Below are 21753 nucleotides of genomic sequence, written 5' to 3'. Positions count from 1 at the left end.
CCATCCATACGAGAGAGATGTCACATCCAGAACAAAGCTTTTTTTCTCATAAATGCAAAAATGTAAAATCAAATAAAAGCAATAATTTTTGTTCTATAAAGACAACTCTTATCATTTTGATAATTATTGTTTCTTTTGGGTTGTGCAGTTTAATTCACAGAATTTCTACAAAGTATTTTGTTTAATGTAAACTTGCAGACTTTTTTGTCACATCCATAACGCATGTTTATTTTCCTCCTTTAAAATATACAAAATGTTTTCAGATTGATATTTTTCTGCTCCCTCAACTCTGTGGCTAGTTGTTTTGAAAAATATAAAGAGATGTTTCAATATAATGTTGACATATACTTCCTCTGTCAATTTATGTTTTGAGATTTTACTGCAAATGTCACATCCATAACGCTGGAACTGCTCATATAGATCTTATAGAAAACAACTTAACACCTTTGCAAATAAATCCTAATAAAAGAAACATCTTAAAATGTAATAATCTATGTTAATTTAATAAATTATAATAGCCATCCTGCAATCCACTATATCTGTCACCAGTCAGTGCCTATACAAATGAGCCATTAATAATTATTCCTCCTGATTTGCAGACTGAGAGTCAATTTCTCCATCTATCTAAACATCTGTCTGTCTGCCATGTAATAACAATGACGCTCCTGGAATGCAGAAAAGCACCGAGGGAACCTTAATTCAGCATTCAGACCAACACGCACGAATACACACGCAGATGCACAACGCAGCACCTGTTGTGTCTCTTCCGCAGAGTCTGCTTTAAATGTCGTCTTGAGGCCTTCGGCACGCTCTAAATGGCGCTTTAAAAGAGCCTCCGTGGATGTGGAGGCAAATAAACGAAGGACCACACTAGCAGTCCAGCAAGTCCCATTCAGAGGGGCTGTGTTTGGCTTGGCCGGTAGAAAAAGGCGTGATTTACAATAGATCAACACAGCCGTATGGCCCCGGGACACACAGAGCGGGGCCCCTGCGGTGTCATTTGGGGTCAGCCGGTAAAGATGTGCATCCGAGACGAGCCGTGACACCCGCCGCTTTGTCCAGGGGTGTTGCTGCTTTTGGTTGTTTGTTTTTGCTGGTGTAAACGGCCACATACTCTTGCTATCACGGGTTCGGAGAGGTTCATGGTCCACCGAGCAGCATCTTTGATCTGCCTGGCTCTCTGACAAACATTCCCTGCCCCGCTAATCCTTATTAATGGTGGGGTCAGAATCCATCTTTTCATCGTCCCAACCGAGAGGCTGGAATTGGTGAGGTGGTAAGAGAAAGTGATGATGCAAAATTGCTCCCAAAAAAAAAAAAAAAAAAAACGCAGAATAATGCAAGCCCGTATTCTCTTCGTCTATTTGAAAAGGCTGTTTCTGTAAACTAGCACACAATGAGGTGAAATCAGACGTGAAATGTGCCCGAGGCAAGGGCTTTAAGCTTTCCAAGGAGAAAGAGAGTTATTAGGAATGTTGTTAGAAAGCAGAAAATAGCACATTAAGGCTGAAAGAAGAGTATGATTTGAAAGAGATGCTTTGAAGAGGAGCAGCATGATGAAACATTGAGCATGTTAAAGACTCAAAAGTATCCACATTTGCACTGCAAAATAATATTTTCCTTTTTTTTTAAATCAAGTAAATAAATGTTTTGTTTTTAGAAATGATGAGTTAAAATTGAATGTGTTTGTCCTTAAAACAGCGAAGCAATCTGAAAGTGGGGTCCGCAACATAATATAGTTTGTTGTTTGAAATAAATGCATTATACTTTACCCACTGGCAGATTCATTATGCTCTGTTTCAGGGGTTGCCACAGCAGAATATACCGCTAAATATTCCAGCATATGTTTTACACAGGAGACGCAACCCAGTACTGGGAAACACCAATACAATACAATCTCATATTCACACACACTCATACACTATGGCCAACTTCAACCCAGACTCGTTCTAAAAACGTACCGCTACATACATTTCTGGAGAGCGCCAAATACGTCCCAGCAGCTGTGTTTTTTGGCAGTTTTTTTGTTCTCAAGTCCATCAGAGGCCACTGTGTACGCTTTTTGAGATCTCAATTTTTTCTTATGAGTGCAGTTCGTGTCTGCTGTTCCACTGTAAATTCACCAGAGACCGCTGTCAACTGACTGACTCACCCATCCTCCTCCTTTCCAAAACCCAACCAATAGTGTTTTCAAAAGCACCGATTGACCCGGCCATTCACTTCCCTAAACCTAATTGCAGTGTTTTGAAAAGCAATGCAGAAAAAGAGAAGCTCTCTCCTGATCGTGCCACAGTTTCAGACTTTACCACATTCCCACCCTGTTATTTACTTGTGAATTTTATTTCTTGGCTTTTGCTTTTGTCTTACCTACTTTTTGGAACTGTTCTTCGCCAAACTCAAACCCTACCATCGTGATAAACTCCTCTCTACATCTCAAATCCACTGACGTACATGACGAATTAAACGGATAAACTGGTAACAGCATAAAAGCCATACCTCTGGCAACATAATCCGCGATCTCTAGAAATATATATGGCTATGTTTTCAGTATGAGCCTATGTTGGTCAATTTAGTTTCAATTCACCTATAGCACATGTTTTTGGACTGAAGGGGAATCCGGAGCACCCGGAGAAAACTAACGTAAACATGGCACATGCAAACTCCACACAGAAATGCCGACTTGCCCGGCCTTGACTCGAATCAGTGACCTTCTTGCTGTGAGGTGACAGTGCTAACCACTTAGTCACTGTGCCACCCCAGTGGCAGATTATTTAATTTTTATTTATTTATTTTTTTTAAGGAAAAACACTTAACCTAAACTTAATTTAAGCAGTATTGTTTTACATGTCTAGAAAATGTTTTTTGATTTAAGAATGTGTGGATATTTGGACTAGAATCAAGTCAACAACATAAGAAAAGCATTATTTTGCACTATGAGAGTTTCCCCCTACAAAACCTGAACTTCCCAATGTGTGAATGTGGCTGTGAGCGTGTGAGGGGACTCTAATAAAAGCCTTAATGTTGTGGCAGTGGAGTGAGAAACCTCGGTCTTAAACGAGTGCAACAAAAGACCTGCTGCTCCTCAGAGTCCCTCAAAACATCCTGATGCCCACCACGACTCCACAAAACTGTGGACACAGGCACATGCAGGCCTCTGTTCACTTTAAAAAGGCCATTCAGAGACTGGGATTGAATTTTTGTAAACAAAACCACAGATTCTATTGCATGTTTAGTCTGAGACACCCATTTCATTCATGCTTTGTTTCTCATTGTTGGTGTTCCAAGTGTGCTGTGTAAAAACTATTTGCTTACATATTCTGGTCTTGCTTGGCAGTGAAAATATCTGAAACAATTTGTAATATAATAGATGAATATATTAAGTTCTGTGTAAAAAATGAGATTATGCTTAAAACATATAAATAAATTAGTAGTTTTGTCTTATTTTGTCATTCAAGTTTTGTTTAAAATGCTTTTAAATTCCATTATAGACCCTTAAACTTTCCTTAAACAACTTATGTTGAAAGGTAAAAAAGTGACATTTACTGACATTTTTAATAGTTTGAAATGATATATTGTCTGTATTGGTGTTGTAAATGTATGTACAAAATTTGGTAAAAACTGCCAGGACTTATTTCTATATATTTTTAAACAATATATTAGTTCAAACTGCAGTTATTGGTTCAAATATGCAGTTTAAGTGACTTTACAATTGTCTTTACAATGTCAATCGCTTTGTAAAGACAACTGTAAAGTCACTTAAACTGCAGAGTTGAATCGACAGAGCAGAGATCAAACCCCCATAATGGAATTGATAAAAATAAAGGAAATAATAGTGGTTAATCACAAAATACAGAAGCTGATAATTAAAGGTGCTGTGTTTACGTTTTGACTCTTCTAAAGCATGAAAATACCAACATGTTTGCAGTTATTTAAGAAACATGCTAAGCGAACATTCTTGTTCACCTGAAAGTCAACACTTAAGTCAGATATTCTGCTTTAAACAAAACGACTGTTTTTGGTTTGGTTCTTTTAACCCAGCCACTGCCACTTTAGCCAATTATATTTCAGCACCCCGGTGTTTCAGGTGTTGGTTAGTTCTTCCCATACTGATAAACTTCCGGTGGCCGGTTATTGTGACTTTTTTCCATTTTATACAGTTCCGATTACACAATTGATGTTGTAATGTAATTAAAATACAATCAGTTAAATAGACTTTGGCATTTATTTATTAGCTCAAGCGTAAAATGAGACAAAATACTGTTTACTCGCACGCGCCCGTCAGAATAGGCAGGCTAGCGCAGAAGCTCCATTAAATATACTGGGGTAAAATAAATGCTAATATTATAAAGACATGGTGGGGACAAATGTAATTTAATGCAGTGATTCTTGTACAATCTGAGACCCACTTTATATCAGATATCACTCAGCCGGTGGAGATTTTTAAAGAAAACAGACCTTAAATGCGCCGATTTTGCAATGGCATACAGCTCACCGGAAGCACTTAACCCAGGTTACTGGCAAATTAAAAGTCCTTTAGCATACTTCGGTATATATTCTATTGTCATGCACTCCTGGTCCTCAATCTGGCAACCTGCGCTTGCGTGTGTTTTGATCCAGGAGTGTAATACCTAGTTCAACCATTGGGAGTCAAACATACATACTGCACCTTTAACGGATATTTTTTTCAGTGAGGGCAAGGACAATAAATTCAATTTATAAATAATTCACTGTTATTATTTTTCCTTTTGAATATTTCGACTTTTTATTCCAAGTAAATATCTTGAATTTAAGATTGCATAGATATATGTACAGAAAGACATATTAAATCGTAATTATAATGCATAATACAAAACAATAATAAACTCTAAGATCAATGAATCTATAACAGCAATGACCTAAACAAGAAAAATAAATTCAATTCAGTCACTTCAGCTGCATAAAATCTAAACACTGACAAGAAAATACTGCATTAAACCTAACATTTAGATGCTATTTAGCATTTCCAAGTTCACAGAATGTTTAAAATGACAGATTATAATTATTATTACTATTATTTTTACATCAGTCACCTCTCAGAGCAGGCAAATTTAGAACAATAACACAGCATTGTGTTTGAGTGTTACTAGGTCACAGCGCCAGATTAGGTGAACTCCCCAAATCTTGTTTAAGAGAAGCCCTTTTTTAACCCAAACACCCCATTTCCCCCTCTCTTGCTGTCAGCCCTCTTCCCAGGACTCCCCAGACCCTCACCCTATCACGCTGTTAAATGACTCCATTGAAGTCCTGTTTGCTCAAGTGGGCCCGGCCAATTATCTCCCGGCTTTCAGAGCTCTTAATGACACCAATTAAGGCTGCTGTGAGGGCCGGGGCAGCGGGGTCAGTCTCTCGTCTAGCGAAGTGTATGTGTGCGAAGCTAAACTGTGGGGAAATTGTGTTTCAATTGGTGCAGGAACAAGAAAACATGTGAGAGGAGAAAATGAGAGTGTTTTAGAGAAAGCGTGGCCATATGTGAGCGAGCGAGCGAGCATGTGTGTGTGTGTGTGAGCTCAAGCAGGATTTACACAGCTATTATACCAGTCTATTACCAGCGCTCTGCTAGTGCCCTCGCAATCTCCTTAGCTCACTTCTTAAACCCTGTTCCTCACTCATGGTGTTTAAATGTGCAGAGCAGAAGCGCTCCATCTTACCCAAATCCCCCCCGGCAGCTCTTTAGTGCTGCCCCCATCAAAAACCCTCCAACTGCAACACAATGCTACAGAAAAAAAGGCAAATGCATAATGCATAATAACACTCCTGTTCACAAACATTCACAAACGCACATATAGACCTTTCCAACAGAAACCATCGCTTATGATGAAATGCAGCCTGGAGTCACAGTGCAAGGAGAAGAACATTCTGGTTTAGATCTGCAATAAACACTACGGGCACATTTTTCTAGCTAATGGGGTTTAGTTTCCTCCAAAATCACGAAAAGAATGCGTTGAGTGTAAAATGTGCGACTTAATGCATTAATGAGAGAAAGCTCATTGAAAGGCTGCCAGTGAAAACTGATCTCATTGCTGTACCGACCGAACAGAAATCTTTCCTGTTAACATGCTGAATGTGAGACTTGTATAGACAAGTAGATGGATTAAATCTTGCCCTGTTTGAAAGATCAGAAAGTTTGGGATGTTTTGGTGTCACCGCTAGACTTCTTAACTAGCTTGACTATGGTATAGAACCAGGGGAAGATCAAAATCAAAGGATTGACTTGCAGTTAGATTTTGCAAATCGTTAGCCATTGCAGAGACAAGTGTCTCCTTTCAATTTTAATAACATTTGTTACAACAAAATATAAAAATTTAAGTGCAATGTGTCCAATTGCAATTCATTGCAACAGTTTTATGTTAAAATGACACATACTTAACAAATATAAACATCATAATACTAAGAAATCATACTACATTTTTATTATAAAAAAAGATTTAAACTTTTTTTCTCATAAATCTGTAAAATTTGGTAGCTTCAAAGATTTAAAGAGCACAGTGATTTAAATTGACAATTAATTAGTATTTTAGGGGTGCACTGTGATCATTAATTAGCGGTTTTTAATGTCATCGCTTGATTCTTGTTTTAAATATGACTGACAAAATATTTTGGCATGCAATATATTGTTACGTTCATTCATTCATTTTCCTTTGGCTTAGTCCCTTCTTTATCAGGGGTCGCCACAGTGGAATAAACCGCCAACTATTCTGGTATACGTATGTTTTACATAGCTGATGCCCTTCTGCCACAACCCAGTACTGGGAAACACCCATACACTCTCACATACACACTTGCACTCGTACAATAAGGCCAATTTTGTTTACACTTATAGCGCATGTCTTTGGAGTTGTGGGGGAAACCGGAGCACTCAAAGGAAACCCATGCGAACACGGGGAGAACATGCAAACTTTACAAAGAAATGCCAACTGACCCAGCTGGGGTTCGACACAGCGACCTTTTTGCTGTGAGGCAATAGTGTTTTATATTAAATATTTGCAATTTAGTCTGAATTTTAATCGATTTTCTCTCAGAATGAGCATATAAAACTACTATACATTAATAAAATAAACAAATTATTGTATACTTTTCTATGCTTTGCTGTGAGGCGACAGTGCTAACCATTGATCCACTGTGCCGCCCCTCTATTGTTACACTAAATTACATTTCAGTGGGTGTCTTATGTAAATCATGGTAAAACATACATATGATAGCTAATATCTATTTTGCACAGAGACAAACAATACACATTTAATTTTATGGCAATCACGGTGGCGCAGTGGGTAGCACAATCGCCTCAACCCATGAAGGTTCCTCGATTGAGCCCCATCTGGGTCAGTTGGCATTTCTGTGTGGAACCTATGTTGGCATGTCAGTTGGGATTCCTATGCACTATGGGTGAATTGAATAGGGTAAATTGGCCGTAGTGTATGAGTGTGAATGCAGGAGTGCATGGGTGTTTCCTAGTACTGGGTTGCAGCTGGAAGGGCATCCTCTGCGTAAAACATATGCTGGATAAGTTGGTGGCTTATTCCGCTATGGCGACACCCTGATTAATAAAGAGACCAAGCTGAAAAGAAAATGAATGAATGAATGTGTTTTATTTTACACACTGAAGAAAAATAAACAAATCAAAGATGAATTACGCTTTTATTGCTTACAATGCTTGGAACCTGCTTTCATTCTTTGACCCACATTTTCCATCTCAAGTAAATATTTCTTGATTTCTCAACATTTATATATTTGTCCTAGAAAACGAGACAAAAACACTGCGCAAAGGTTGTTTTCACAATCGATCACTGCAGTCGCTTCCAAGCACTTGGTGCACATCCCTTGTAAATATGTACATGCGAATACACAAACACGCGTACAAACACGCAAACACGTCGCCTGCTAATATCCAGATTACAGAGGAGTCTTTGTAAACACTGCTGAGCCAGGCTCTGGGCCATAGCAAAGCTCAATTAGGGCATAAAACCAGGAGAAAGAGGCACATCATCCATTCCTGCACCCTTCAACAACTTCCAGAAACCCTGCTGCGCTTCAAACCCTTCCTGCTGCCCAGGCCACACTCAGACACTCACCATCAAGACAGACAATTTTGCACATCATTATCTGCCAGCGAGGGGAAGAGATTCGCAAGTATGGCTTTTATCCATTACAACACTCGAGCAGGACTGCACAGGCCTTACTCACACACACAACCGGCAGGCTGTATCTGCAAAATCAATCCTCTCTTCTGAATAACCTTTAAATCTTAGACAAAAAACACACAGTCTTTTGCATAGTTGATTAATGTGAGGGAATATCCCTCAATTCTGCTAAAGAGCCGATGGGGAATCTTCTCCTAACACCCGGAGGTGAACACACACACTCGCAAATTAACAGCTGGCTAGAAGTGTCACATACAGCTGTGTTTACACTGGGCCGACGCCATGGTGCACTGACAATACATCCTGGTGGGGAGAAACATCATGTATGTATTATTCCGCCGGTAACATCCACAGCCACTGTTTCACGGCTGTGGCATGGTCGCAGACAAATTGAAAAAGTAGGAGGAAGGTAGTATATAATGTTTCTGAACACAAACCTTGATGTTGACTTGAGAAAGCCTGGTTAATGAGTATAAAGTAGTCTTAAAAGCTTCAAGATGAACTTTCAAGTAAAAGCTTGATGTCTGGATGTTTTAAAGTTTATAGGCACTATAGTCAATTAGAAAGGGGGGGAAACTAGATAATAACACTGTTATTAGCACGTTTGAGATGTCTAGCACACTGTTAGCATAATATTAGCATAGTTAACAAATTGATAGCATGTTTTAGCAAGATGCTAACATGACAGCATGTATAACATGTTTTAGCACATAACTTTGTTTTAACAAGCTGCTATGATTTTGATAAGGGAGTTTTGCAAGCTGTTTTGAAAGTGGTTGCCATGTTCTAGCACATTGTAAGTATGTTTATGCCGTTAAATGTTTTAGCACATTGTTAATATGTGAACTTTCATGTTTTAATACATTACTCTTGACTGTAAGTATGTTTAAGACAAGCTGCTTACATGTTTTACCATCCTGCTGATGTTTTTAACATGTAAAGTTTTCGTTGACCTGTTAGACATGATGCTAACATGTTAATGCCAGTATGCACTGGCAGGTTGCTAGCTAACACATTTAACCGATTTTAGTAGGTTGCCATGTTTTTGATGTTTTGATTTATCCCTAACATGTTGCTAACATGTTTAGCACATTTCAAGCATAGGTTTAGAATTGCTAACAATTTACCTTGTCGCCAACATGTTTTAGCACATTGCTAACATGTGAATTTGCATGTTTAAATAAATTACATTAGACTGTTAGTATGTTTATGGCAAGCTGCTTGCATGTTTTACCATCCTGCTGTTTTTAACATGTAAAGTCTTCCCTGACCAGTTAGAAATGCTGCTAACATGTTTAGGTAAGTTGTTTTCAGTTTAACTCATCGCTAACATGTCTTAAAACATTGTTAATATGCACTGGCAGGTTGCTAGCTAACACATTTAACAGATTTTGGTAGGTTACTATGTTTTTGATGTTTTCATTTATGAACTACATGTTGCTAACATGTTTTAGCACATCATAGTTTTAGAATTACAAACAATTTAACTTGCAGCTAACATGTTTTAGCACATTGCTAACGTGAACTTGCATGTTTTAATACATTACTATAGACTGTTAGTATGTGTATGGCAAGCTGCTTGCATGTTTTACCATCCTGCTGATGTTTTAAACATGTAAAGACTTCCCTGTCCAGTTAGACATGCTGCTAAAATGTTTAAGTGTGTTGTTTACAGTTTAACTCATCGCTCACATGTCTTAACACACTTTTAATATGCACTGGCAGGTAGCTAGCTAACACATTTAACAGATTTTGGTAAGCTGCTAGCATGTTTTAGCATGTTGCTATGTTTCTGATGTTTTAGTTTATTCCTAACATTGTTGCTAACATGTTTTAGCACATTTCTTGCATAGTTTTATTGCTAATTGAACAATTGCTAACAATTCAACTTGTCACTAATATGTTTTAGCACCTTGTTAACATCTGTACTTGCATGTTTAATACATTGCTATGGATTAAATATACTCTGACAAATCTAACAGGACTTGACAAGTTGCTAGCATGTTTTAAGTTGGTAACATGCTTTGGCAAGTTGGTAATATGTCTGTAAGACTTTAACATGTATCTATTTTATCAAACAGCCATCATAAGATCATAAAAGTAAAACGCAAGGGTCGTACATACTTAATATTGCATTACAGTGAACTAAAGAGGTACATTCAAATGATGTCTATGTGTTTTAATTCAGGTTGCTAGCCATAAGCATGGTTAAGGTCAAACAGTGACACTGCACTTGATAGATGTCATGCTAAGTTTGCATCAATAAACGCAGCACTCTAATTTCAGCATTACTCATGATGCGTCTGAGACGTGTGGCACATTTGTGCTGATCACGGTCTGTGTCTGGACAGGACGTCAATATGCATGTGAGTGATAGATGCTGACGCACGTCAAAATACGCAGCACAGGTGATGAAGGTAAACACACAGAGAGACAAGCCCATTCTCATTCAGACATGATGTCGATACGCTGTGCCCTTCAACAGGGGAACGTCAGGAGGCCGAACACCAGCATTTCACAGTCTGGATGTCTCTAATCAATGAACGTAGCCTGCCATTCTCAGGTGGTGTTGAGATAGTGGCATGTTTTAAAGAGTGCACACCTGGTGCTGGAGCTTCTTGTGAGCATCTGAACAAATAACACCGTCTCTGACATGATTACAAGCTAGGAAACATCTCCAGTGAGGAGCCCATAATCTCTGGCGGAAAAATAAGTGCAGTGCAATGCAGAATTGCTAAATAGCTGCTCAGCATGGCAAGATTTTAGTTTACGTTGCATTACAAGTCTGGGATAGCGGGAAAATGATTATCCCCATAATCTTATATTCCGGTGATATCTGACCAAGAGTCTAGAGTCTGCATTAATTTTAAACATCCCTCGCCACTTGAGTAGTTGTTTATTACATGTTTTGGCTAATCTGTGGTTTAGGTATGCTTAATAGTGTGTTTTGTTTTCAGTTTATCATATTTTACCATGTTTAAATTGGTAAATAAGTAAATAAGTCCATAGGATTGAACGAATTTCCTCTTAAAAACAAAGAAAAGTATGCATTAATATATTTATATAATTAATGTCTACATTTATATGCTAATTTTGAGGGGAAATCTGGTAAAATTATAATTAAGTTGCAAATATTTAATTATAAAATATAAAAAATTAAAATATAAATAAAAGATAACAACATGTAAATAATAACATAATATAATAATTAGTGTTAAAAGTTTAAAATTATATATACATATATACATATATATATATATATATATATATATATATATATATATATGAATTGTAAATATATAATTATTAATATATTATATGTACTTCTTTATATGTAATATTTAATGAATACAGTTAAAAAAATCATTTATATAGTGCAAATTATCTTATATATACAATCAAATGTACCAAATACGACAAATCCAATTTAATATATTGCTCTTAAGTGTTTGGACTCTCAGCAGTGAAAATTTAACAACACTGAACTGAACTAAACTGAACTTAAACTCTGAAAACTGGACTGACACAGTTTCAATCAACTATAATCTTCTATGTTAAACTGCTTTGACACAATCCACATTGTAAAAGCGCTACAGAAATAAAAATGAATTGAATTGAATATTGCATTGGGCAAATTATACTGCCAAAAAACGTCACGTTTAATTCTAATATATCCCCAAAATGTCAAATGTGCAAAGCAACCAAGTTGCTGCATATACTTTGGAGTTGTCCTGTGTTGGTTGATTTCTGGGAATATATAAAAGTTACAGATATCCAACTCGGCTATGATCCTAGAATCTGTATATTAGGGGATACTGAACTACTAGATACATTATAAAAAATACTTTACACTTCTGGCTGAAACGGCTGAAAAAATGAATTGTGATTAACTGGAAATCATCTTACCCTCCATCTACAAAACTTTTGATCAATAAACTTATTTCCTACTGCACCCCTGAGAAAAACTGTTTGTCATCAGATGATCACTTTTTCTGGTGTATCTACCTTACATTTCTTAGATGCATGCTTTTATTAAATTAAATTAAATTAAATTAAATTAAATTAAATTAAATTAAATTAAATTAAATTAAATTAAATTAAATTAAATTAATTTATTTATTTATTTGTTTATTTATTTATTTATTTCACCTCTCTGATATATATTTTTATTTTGGCTTTTGAGGGAAAAAAAGTCCATTAAAGTTTGTACAACATGCTTTGTTTTAAATATTTGAAAAAAAGAGTAACAAATACACAAAATTGATTAGTAAAAAAATTGTGAACATGCATACGAGTCAAATTTATTCTGCCCCTTTGCATCTGTAAGAAACAGGCATAATCCGATTGTTCTCCCCAAAAGACAAGATCCGCCAGCGTGTTTGATCTCAGGCATCACACATCAGCGCACCATCTATTTCTTAGCATGAGGGTCAAATGCAAACGTCGACACCAGACAAATCAAACTCAGGCCAGGCAAGTGGGCACCTTTATCAGTCTCTAAATCACTCACAGAAAGCTTACATGATCGAGTCAGAGGCCAACACAAGCGGCTGTGAGCAGGGGGTGCTACTATTTGCACTTAAAAGCCTATGGACTGCAGGGCCTGGCGGGGAGTATCGTCACACTTTAGAGAGACATCTGGTTCATGCTGTTCTGTTTGAAGGAAAGGATGCACTCAAAGTGTGTGTGTGGAGGTCTGATTGTGCGCATGCATTTTCCTGAGATCGAAGGAAAGGTAAGTGAGAGAGAAAGAGAAAAACAGACAGAGAGCCAAAGAGTGTGTGCAGTGGATGATGTGGGATGTATATATGTGTGTGTGAGGAGCGCGTGCTCAGGCAAGAGAGGCAGGTTGGCTTGTGCAGGTGGGCTGTTGACGGTTTTATCTCTCTGAATCAGCTTTTGAGAGGTTTCCCAGAGCTTTGGCCACAGAAACACGACTGGTGTCTGCAGCTTCTCATTCCACTCCAGAACTCAAACATTTCATTAAATGAATCAATGTCTTAATCAAGCCGGGCCCCGTCACATTCCAAATACCGCAGAAAAACAGATAGACGTGTATGAAGGAGAAAAGGGGAAAACCCTGGGTTGAGGTATAGGAGGGAGGCGAAAAACATCTGAAAGCTAAACAGCGAGCTCTCCATCAGATATCCGAGCCCTTTCGCTTCAAAAACGAGGCTTCAGGGCTGCGTGATCAAAGAACGCGGCCACAAACTCTTTTAAAACTCATTAACAAAAGGAAAACCTCAACAAACGTACTTCCATACACATCCTCGAGATGTTTACCGCACCACGGGTAACACAGTTTTAGATTCAAATCACCACGTCACCGCAGAACAAATGGGAATAATCAAATAAAACATGGATGCCTCGTTTCTCTCTCTTTACCCAGGACTGTCCTGAATAAAACAAGGGAGTTTTACGATCTTAAAAGCGAGATGGCTTAATGGGATGCAAGTTACCAAACAGTACAAGACCCTCTTGACCTTAGTTAAAAACTGCAATAGACCCAAGAGTGGTTGGAGAGTAGTACGTTACTTAAAGGGATAGTTCACTCATTGATGTACATATTGATTTTTATTTCATATGGACATCAGTGGGTGCCAGCAAACAGCATTTTTCAAAATGTGTTCAACAGAAGCAACTCATAAAGGTTTAATATCACATGGGGCAGAATAAATGACCAGGTAATTTTAATTTTTGCGTGAACTATCCCTTTATGTATCGGCACATCTGGGTAATGCGTTTAATGCACGACCCGCATGTCAATTAAACCTGCACAAATACAGTCTCTGGCAGGAAGAAAAGGGTAAAACACAAACACATGAATTATATGGCCAGCATAGGGGAATGAAACCCGCAGCCAGCGTTTATACACACGACAGGAGATATTGCTTCCCACTGTCTGTTCTTCGGTTGGAGCTGATAAAAGAGAGCCTCGGAGTACATCTAAATCTTCACGTGTTTGGTTAAACGACACCTGTTTATATTTTTGCGGTTAGAAACTATTTTGGCCCGAGCAGACAAGAATCTTCTTATCGTTCCAGAGGCACTGAAAAGGTAGATTTACATTACACAAACACACAGAAATTCAAATACAGCTGAGAGGGCAAAACAAGAAATATTCATAATAATGAAACAAAACAGAAGCGCTGAGCGGCTTGCATAATGTTTGGTAACTCTGAGAAAAATTGACTAGACCATAATGTCCATGGCCAGTTAAAGGTCTGTGCAAGTTGTAAAACAATTATTTAAAGTTAAAAAGTGTACAATTCTGTTGTAAAAAAAATTATGTGAAGCAAAAATCCTGTAAACAGATTCTTTAAATTCTTTAAACAACACAAATCTTTGGGACAGTTATTAGTTTTACTTTTGAGATTTGCAAATGTCCTTTCCCAAGGAAATGTCAAAATTCTAACCTATATCCTAAACACTTCAGAGGGGGAAATATTACTTTTTAATAAACAGAATTATATTATTTCAATAGCCCAATTATTAATTAGAACACTGAAATTAGATAAGACATTGTAGTAGGGCTGCACAATATTGGACAAATCATACATTGTGATATATTTTTTATTCTGTGATATACATTGTGTTATAAATGCAATTTGACTAGATGAGTTGAATAACTATTTGGAAAAAGTCTATAAATTTAGATCGATTGAGATGATTCTGCAGGGGACTACATAAATTATAATAAACAATCTATAAGCATTAATTAATTCAATGAAGAAAAATATACAAATTAAATAAACAGCATTACATTGTTTTCCCAGGTGTACGAACAAAAGTAACTAAATAATCAAACGTAAAATAATACTGTATTGCCTTTGTTTTATAAACAATTGAATAACATTAATCTTTACTGATTTTTTAGAGTTATAACTGGAATATTTTCGTTTGCATGAATGCTTTTAAAAGCCTCACACAGTCACTTTTAATCTGGACGAAACATTGGATATACTCACGATGTGCCTACGAATGCTCACATTGCGATATCGATGCTGAAACGATATATTGTGCAACTCTACATTTCAGCTCATCAGTTTTTTTTTTTAATTGGCTATATGTAAGATTTACATATATATAGGAAACTAATATATTTTTTCATGTCTATGAATGAACAACCTTCAACTAACTTCTTGAAAACTTCCAAACTTCCCTTTCCCAGGTTGTTTAAGAAGACCTGACTGATTTTGTTTTTAATTCTGGGGGAAATCATAATTATGTTACGTTTCTGTGCACTTCCAAGAACCTTTCTTACATTAACATAACAAGAGCTTATAATTTTCAAGATAATGTAAAACATAGACCATTCCAGCATGGCAATATCATTAGTCCATGAACAGTTCCTGTAGTCTAACTATTTCAGAACTGTAACAAGAGGTGATTCAGTCATAACAAATATTAGCAAAGCTGTCATATATATTTTTTTTTAATCAACATGTGGACCCTTTTGGATTTTATTATTTAAAAATATAAAACTGGAAATAGATTAGGACAATTGTTATTGTTTACATCCCTCAAAATGGTCTATAGGTATCTAGTTTGTTAATGTGTCAAGCAAAGAGAGGCTTTAATTCGAGCTTATCATTATGGTCAGATGCTTTCTCAACAGCTGTTTTTTCGCCACTCTCATTTTTGCTTGGTTTATTTTGTCATCGAGAGATAAGTGTAAAGCACATATTTTCTTATTCACTTAAATCACTCTGCAGCGTATATTACTGTAAAGGTATTTCTAACCTACAGCATTTTCGATTGGAGTTTGTTTAATGTGACAATCTTAATTTGTTCAGTGTTAACGAAGTATCCTAAAAACAATTAATAGTTTTGCCATGTATTTCTTAAGTGCAAATATATAATAGAAAAATGTAATGACAGTTCTTACGCTTTCGTTGCTTTGGTGACACACACTTGTAATGTAATTTCTAGGGTTACTGAAATGTTTGAAAACACATAACAGTTGTTGTTAAAGAAAAGAAAAAAAACTTGGCTTCACGCTTTAAGCTTTGATATTGAGAGTCTGGCTGCCTCAAACGCCCACAATTTGGACACTGGTGCTTTTCAAAAGCAGGAGAATTCTTTTTAATTGACACACTGCAGATGGCTTATTTAAAAGCTGCACCAAACGTCAGCAGCTGCCAATCATTTTTCAGCTTCAACACATTACATGAAGTATTTTCGCAAGGAAATCTCGGCCAGATCCAGATAAAAATCATTTCAGATTCATTTGAGCTCAGTTTGAAAGATGTGCCCACATCCATCGAGACTGAAGACTGGTGAGTGATTCTAATTATTTTAGCAACACAGTCTAAAATGAACTGTGCAAAGAGTGAGTCACTTTCAACAAGTCAACATTGGGCCATTAAAAAATTAACAGGATATGAGTGTCAACGATTATGTTGTAGCCTAAGTGGATAAATAAAACCCGATAGTAGCATAACGGAGAACGGGGGAGCGATTTAAGCATCTGTAACTGCGGGATTTTATGCGCTATGTGCCTTTATAAAGATATCCAATAGGCCTACATGAGTTTTACGCATATAAAAACTTCATAAAGCTATAATTTATACTTCAACTAAGTAAACAAATATCAAGCACAAAGAAAGGGGAGAGTTGCGCGTACAAACACTAGTAAAACACTAATAATAAAAAGCACGCATATTATATGCAGAAAAGATTTGTAGTATAGGCTCAGTTAAGTTGTAACAAAATACTATTAATTACTTCTGTGCATTTTTAATCAAAAGAAAAAAACTAAACGTCTAAATTTATTTTATAAGTAATTCTTTAAATGAAGAGATGCATTAAGCATAATTGTGCGACTGTTAGTCGCTGTGTCAAATGCAGGCTCTTTTTGTTTGAACTAAAACACGTATTAAAGATTGTAATGTTAAACGAGGAACTGCTGATTCACATTATAACCCATCTATCATTTAATATCTGTCAACATAATCGCAAACTGTAACTCCAGATGTGTTTCGGGAAAATAAGTTAGATTTAAAAAGTCTTACAACCTGTGCTGTCACCTCTGTAAAGTGGTGAACATGTCAGACAGCAATTTTTACTCATGTAGCTCATTTCCAATTGCTCAAACGTATGGTGCTACAACTCGCTCCTCTTTGGCCCATGCCTAAGGCAAAAACATATTTTTTTAGGAACCTTGAGATGAAGCCTGGCCGGTACAAACTTTTCTCAAGGCATGTTCTGAATCAGCCGAAAGCTCAAGGCAACAGAAACAAACAGCACTTCCAAACAATACAACTGTGAGAGGCTTGATAGTAACTAGCTTACTTGTTAGCAGATGTCGATCTATCCGTCTCCAAAAAAGTTCCAGAGCTGAAGTCCTGACAGCTGAACCTGGTCTTCTGGCTCTGCGTGATGTTCTTTTGAAGCGCATACAAAGTAGGAGTAACTTCAGAAAATATTAGACAATTCCACCTCCGAACAATTTAACTTGGCACTAGAGTTTCCAGTGTTTCATTCACTTAGAAAACCAAAGACATACTCCAAAACAGTCCGGCGCTGTCCATAGTGAGAATAAAAAAGGCTCCGCGAAAGTCACTCGGTGAAAACGGTTGAAAGTTTTGATAAACGTACCGCGCTTCAGTGTATGACGGCGTCACGCAACAGGTGTCAATTAAACTTTCGATAAGTTTGACAAGAGCGCAAACAAACGCGCTGCGCGTGGGGAGCGCAACCGGAGCGACTAAAGCCTTTTGCTGCTTATTAGAGAAATTAGTAGACAAAAGCAGTCTGGAGTCAATCAGTCCACCTCATGCATTCACAACTTTCAGAAGTTCAGCATTAAATCCTTCGTTTTGCGCAGGATACCTGGAAATGTTTTCAAACTTCCCCCCTCTTTTCTGTCCAGAGGCTGCTCGGGCTCTTAACCTAAAACCCCGGTGCTTACAGAAAGAAAGCACTAAAAGCAGACGTCGAAGAAACTCCAGCGACTGCTTCAGTCCGCAGGCAGGGGGGTGAGAGACTGAGTTTTGACTAGTTTGTGCATTGCCTACTCATGGGCCTGCCCTCCCCATCTCTCCAGCTTCCAAACAGGGGAGGGAGAGAAACCACAGTCCTCCAACAGCGCGTTCCCATTTGACGAACACTTGGACTAGTGTCCCGACCGCTGCTCCTATTAGTCAGCCAATAAAGTTGTAGTAATTAGTTTTTATAAGAGAGATGATCTTTATTGTGGCAGAGGCCTGGGTATACTTTGGAAACTCAATCAAAACTTGTCAAGAGTTTTGAAAGATTGATTCACTTTATTCAAAACACACGCATGGGTAGATATCATCTATCTCAGTAAAGGTCAAGAGTGTGGAATAATTCAGACTTTTTTTTTACTATGGTTTGCATGAGTTTCTGATCTGCATTTATTTGATAAAATACTGTAATAGTTTCTCTAATGTCACTACTGAATTTTCAGCAACTGATTTTTTTTAATGATGATTTCTTTGGTGATTCCTCTATTTTTTAGGTTAAGTTGTAGTAAACAATTTATTCAGGCTGAATTTAAACAAACAGATTGGGTTAAACATTGCCAATTTTAAATTGTCAATGTCACCACATACAAATTGTTTGCAACAATTTTGCAGACATATTTTTTTTCTGGTGTAAAACGTCATTGTCAAAATCATCTTTCAGAAACCATTCCCATATCCTGATTTAAAAAGAGATAGATAGATAGATAGATAGATAGATAGATAGATAGATAGATAGATAGATAGATAGATAGATAGATAGATAGATAGATAGATAGATAGATAGATAGATAGATAGATAGATTTACTTTGATGCATTGGAAACTAAATCTTTACTCTTTTTAAGGCTTTTCCAAGAAAGTTTATGTGCTATTCACTCAAAAAAATACCTTTGCTGCTTGTTGAAACTACTTATTTAATATTGAATAGAGTTAAACAACACAATTCTTAAGTTTTTTGGGGGACAACTTAACTTTTTTATGTTCAATCCACTTAAATTTGTACAACAATTAAATTAACTTAATCGATTTGTGTTGGGACAACATGAAGGAATTGTGTGGATCTCAGCATTTTTGAGTGTTGTTTACTTCACCAAACAGAAGACAAACTGATAGAAAATTATGATTTTATTTAGTTAAGATTTCATAAATTACTGATAAAAGATTTTGAAAAATTTATATAATTTAAATATTGTTCTGTTAAGTGAAGTCTGTTATTATTATTATTTCTATTATTATCATTATCATCCTTATTATTTGCAGCAATTACTCGATTTCCCACCAGAAAAAAGTACTTTAAAAAGTAGATAAGCAACCCAGGCTCATTCCAATTACATGCCCCATATATACATTTCTGAAGAGAGCAAAATACATCCCAGGAGCCAAGTTTATTTGTAGTTTTTGTATTAGAAAATCTGACAGAGGCAGCTGTGGATGCTTTTTTTTTCTCTCGTGAGTGTCATTCGCACTTGCTGTTCTCACATAAGTCCACCAGAGGCCACTTTTGACCGGCTGACCAACACCCCCGCCCCTCTTCCCTAAACCCAACCAATAGTGTTTTCAAAAGTACAGAATGACCCGCCCACCACCCTCTCTAAACACAACCGCAGTGTTTTGAAAAGCAATGCAGAAAAACAAAACCCATCGCCTGATTTTTTACCATGTTTTCAGATTTTACCACATTCTCACCCTGTTATTTAGTTGTTCATAATATTTCTTGCCTTCTGTTATTTGTCTTTCACCTTTTCTGGAACTGTTCTTTACCGGACTCGAACCCTGTCATTGCCGTCAACTACGCTCTGCATCTCAAGTCCGCCGACGTATGTGTCGAGCTACAAACTGGTAACAGCGGAAAAGCCGTCCACATGCAGGTAAGCGGTCAGCTGGTAATCGCGAAAAGGAACAACTTCATACTGATCCGTAGCGTTCGTTTTAAAGGCGAAATCCGTCTGCGATCTCCAGAAACGTATATAGGTGTATTTTTTCAGAATGAGCCTGTGTTAATATTAAGTCTAAAATTGTCCAGGACAAACTACAGTCGTATTTCACATTTTACATAAATCCACAATGCATTAAATGAAATCGCATACACTATGCGTCACTGCAACATTTATAAAACAGTAATAAAAATGTAACAGTCCTGAACACCAAAGCGCTGTAATTTGATTCCTGAAACGTTCATGCTGCACAGCTCTACAAATGCATAAATACGACAATCATGCATTTGGCTCTCAGCTCTGCAGTCCCGGCTCACATATGGAGCGACTGAACCAACGGTAGATGACAATGCAGGACAAACACGCAGTAGAGGCGTATCGGGTTTCCACATGTTAAGATATTGCTTTAACGAGCGTGAAGGGGCCGGCGGGTCAGACCCAACTCCGTTTCTCCAGAACACACATTCTGCACATATGGGCCTGATCTACCGCTGCGTGCCCACCTCTGACATCTGGAGCTTTCTGCTGGCAACCATTGTGAAAGATTCTGACAAAACTATCGATAACATCTCAATCTGCTGAGCTCTTTTCCCATCCCAATTGTTGCAACAACACTGAGGGATGAAGGTATTATAAGGGACGTTCTAAAGTTTCATCCCGCACGGGTTATGGAACGACTTGACTGACACTGTGGTTGTCATGGGAATGCGAGGCCTTTGAACCCGCTCCCTCACGTCTGCAGTGGCGGATCAAATGCAGGCAAAATGTAAGCATGTCAAAATGGCCACGACTGAGACGAGCTGAAAAAACGTGATGTAGCTTTTTATCTGACAAACATCCTAGGACGCGCTCACTCCTGTACATAATCAAACCCAGCTCCAGTCCTTGGGCTCTGAATCACTTCCAAAACCCTTCTCAGAATTGCTCCATTCATTACCTATATATAACATAACTGCTAGCTTGTCTTATTTGCTGAAATAATGTAATTTCAGCAGTTTCTCGATGTTCAGCATTGATCGATCGGGACAGACAGACATTCAGCCATTCATCCAAGGATGTTTTTTAAAGCTCCAGGTAAGATCATCCTCTAGAAACCTGTCAGAGCTTGTAATGGCTCTTGCATGTCTGGTTCTTTCTACTGCACTGTATATATATGTGTGTGTGTGTGCTTAATTATGGCCTTGTAATTAGTTGTTGAACTCTTAACAAGCCTGTTAATTTCAGCAAGATCACTTCTAGACACTGATTTACAGTGCAGGTAAAATCCCAGCACAGGTTTGTCTGTAATTTGTTGATATGTTTTTCAAAAAAAGGTCAGCGTCAGCAGAAAAGAGTCTCTTCATTCTGTTCAATCTATCATTAGCTCTGCTTGCTAAGGCAAGTATCACTATAACTATTGCTCAAACTAAAGGTTAGGGATTTCAATATACTGCCAACCCTATGTATAAAACTTTAGGGTGTAACTCTTGCAGCCCCATTTGAGCTACAGACATGACACGTCAAATGGAGCGTTTGAAGAGAAGCGTGCTCGCTCTTATAGTTTTTACAAATGATTTAAGATAGGAAGACTGCACTTAACCCCAGGTTATCGTCATTTTAAGAGCCACTTATTGAAAGCACTTTTAAAGGTACCAAACATACAGTGCAGTATAAG

General features: G+C 37.4%; 1 protein-coding gene across 4 annotated transcripts in view; it reads right to left on the bottom strand.

Moving 5' to 3' along the window:
* wnt5b (wingless-type MMTV integration site family, member 5b) overlaps nucleotides 1-18210 on the bottom strand; it is a 133545-nt gene extending 115335 nt beyond the window's left edge. For 2 of the 4 annotated variants that reach the window (XR_012401423.1, XR_012401424.1), the window contains exon 1: nucleotides 17472-18168. The gene's annotated coding sequence lies outside the window, so the exon portion shown is untranslated. 4 annotated transcript variants of the gene reach the window in all.
* Nucleotides 18211-21753: the final 3543 nt, after the last annotated feature.

The sequence above is a fragment of the Danio rerio genome, chromosome 4, assembly GCF_049306965.1.
Source record: "Danio rerio strain Tuebingen ecotype United States chromosome 4, GRCz12tu, whole genome shotgun sequence".
NCBI lineage: Eukaryota > Metazoa > Chordata > Actinopteri > Cypriniformes > Danionidae > Danio > Danio rerio.
Note: the sequence above shows the minus strand (reverse complement) of the source record. Positions and strands in the feature narration are given on the sequence as shown.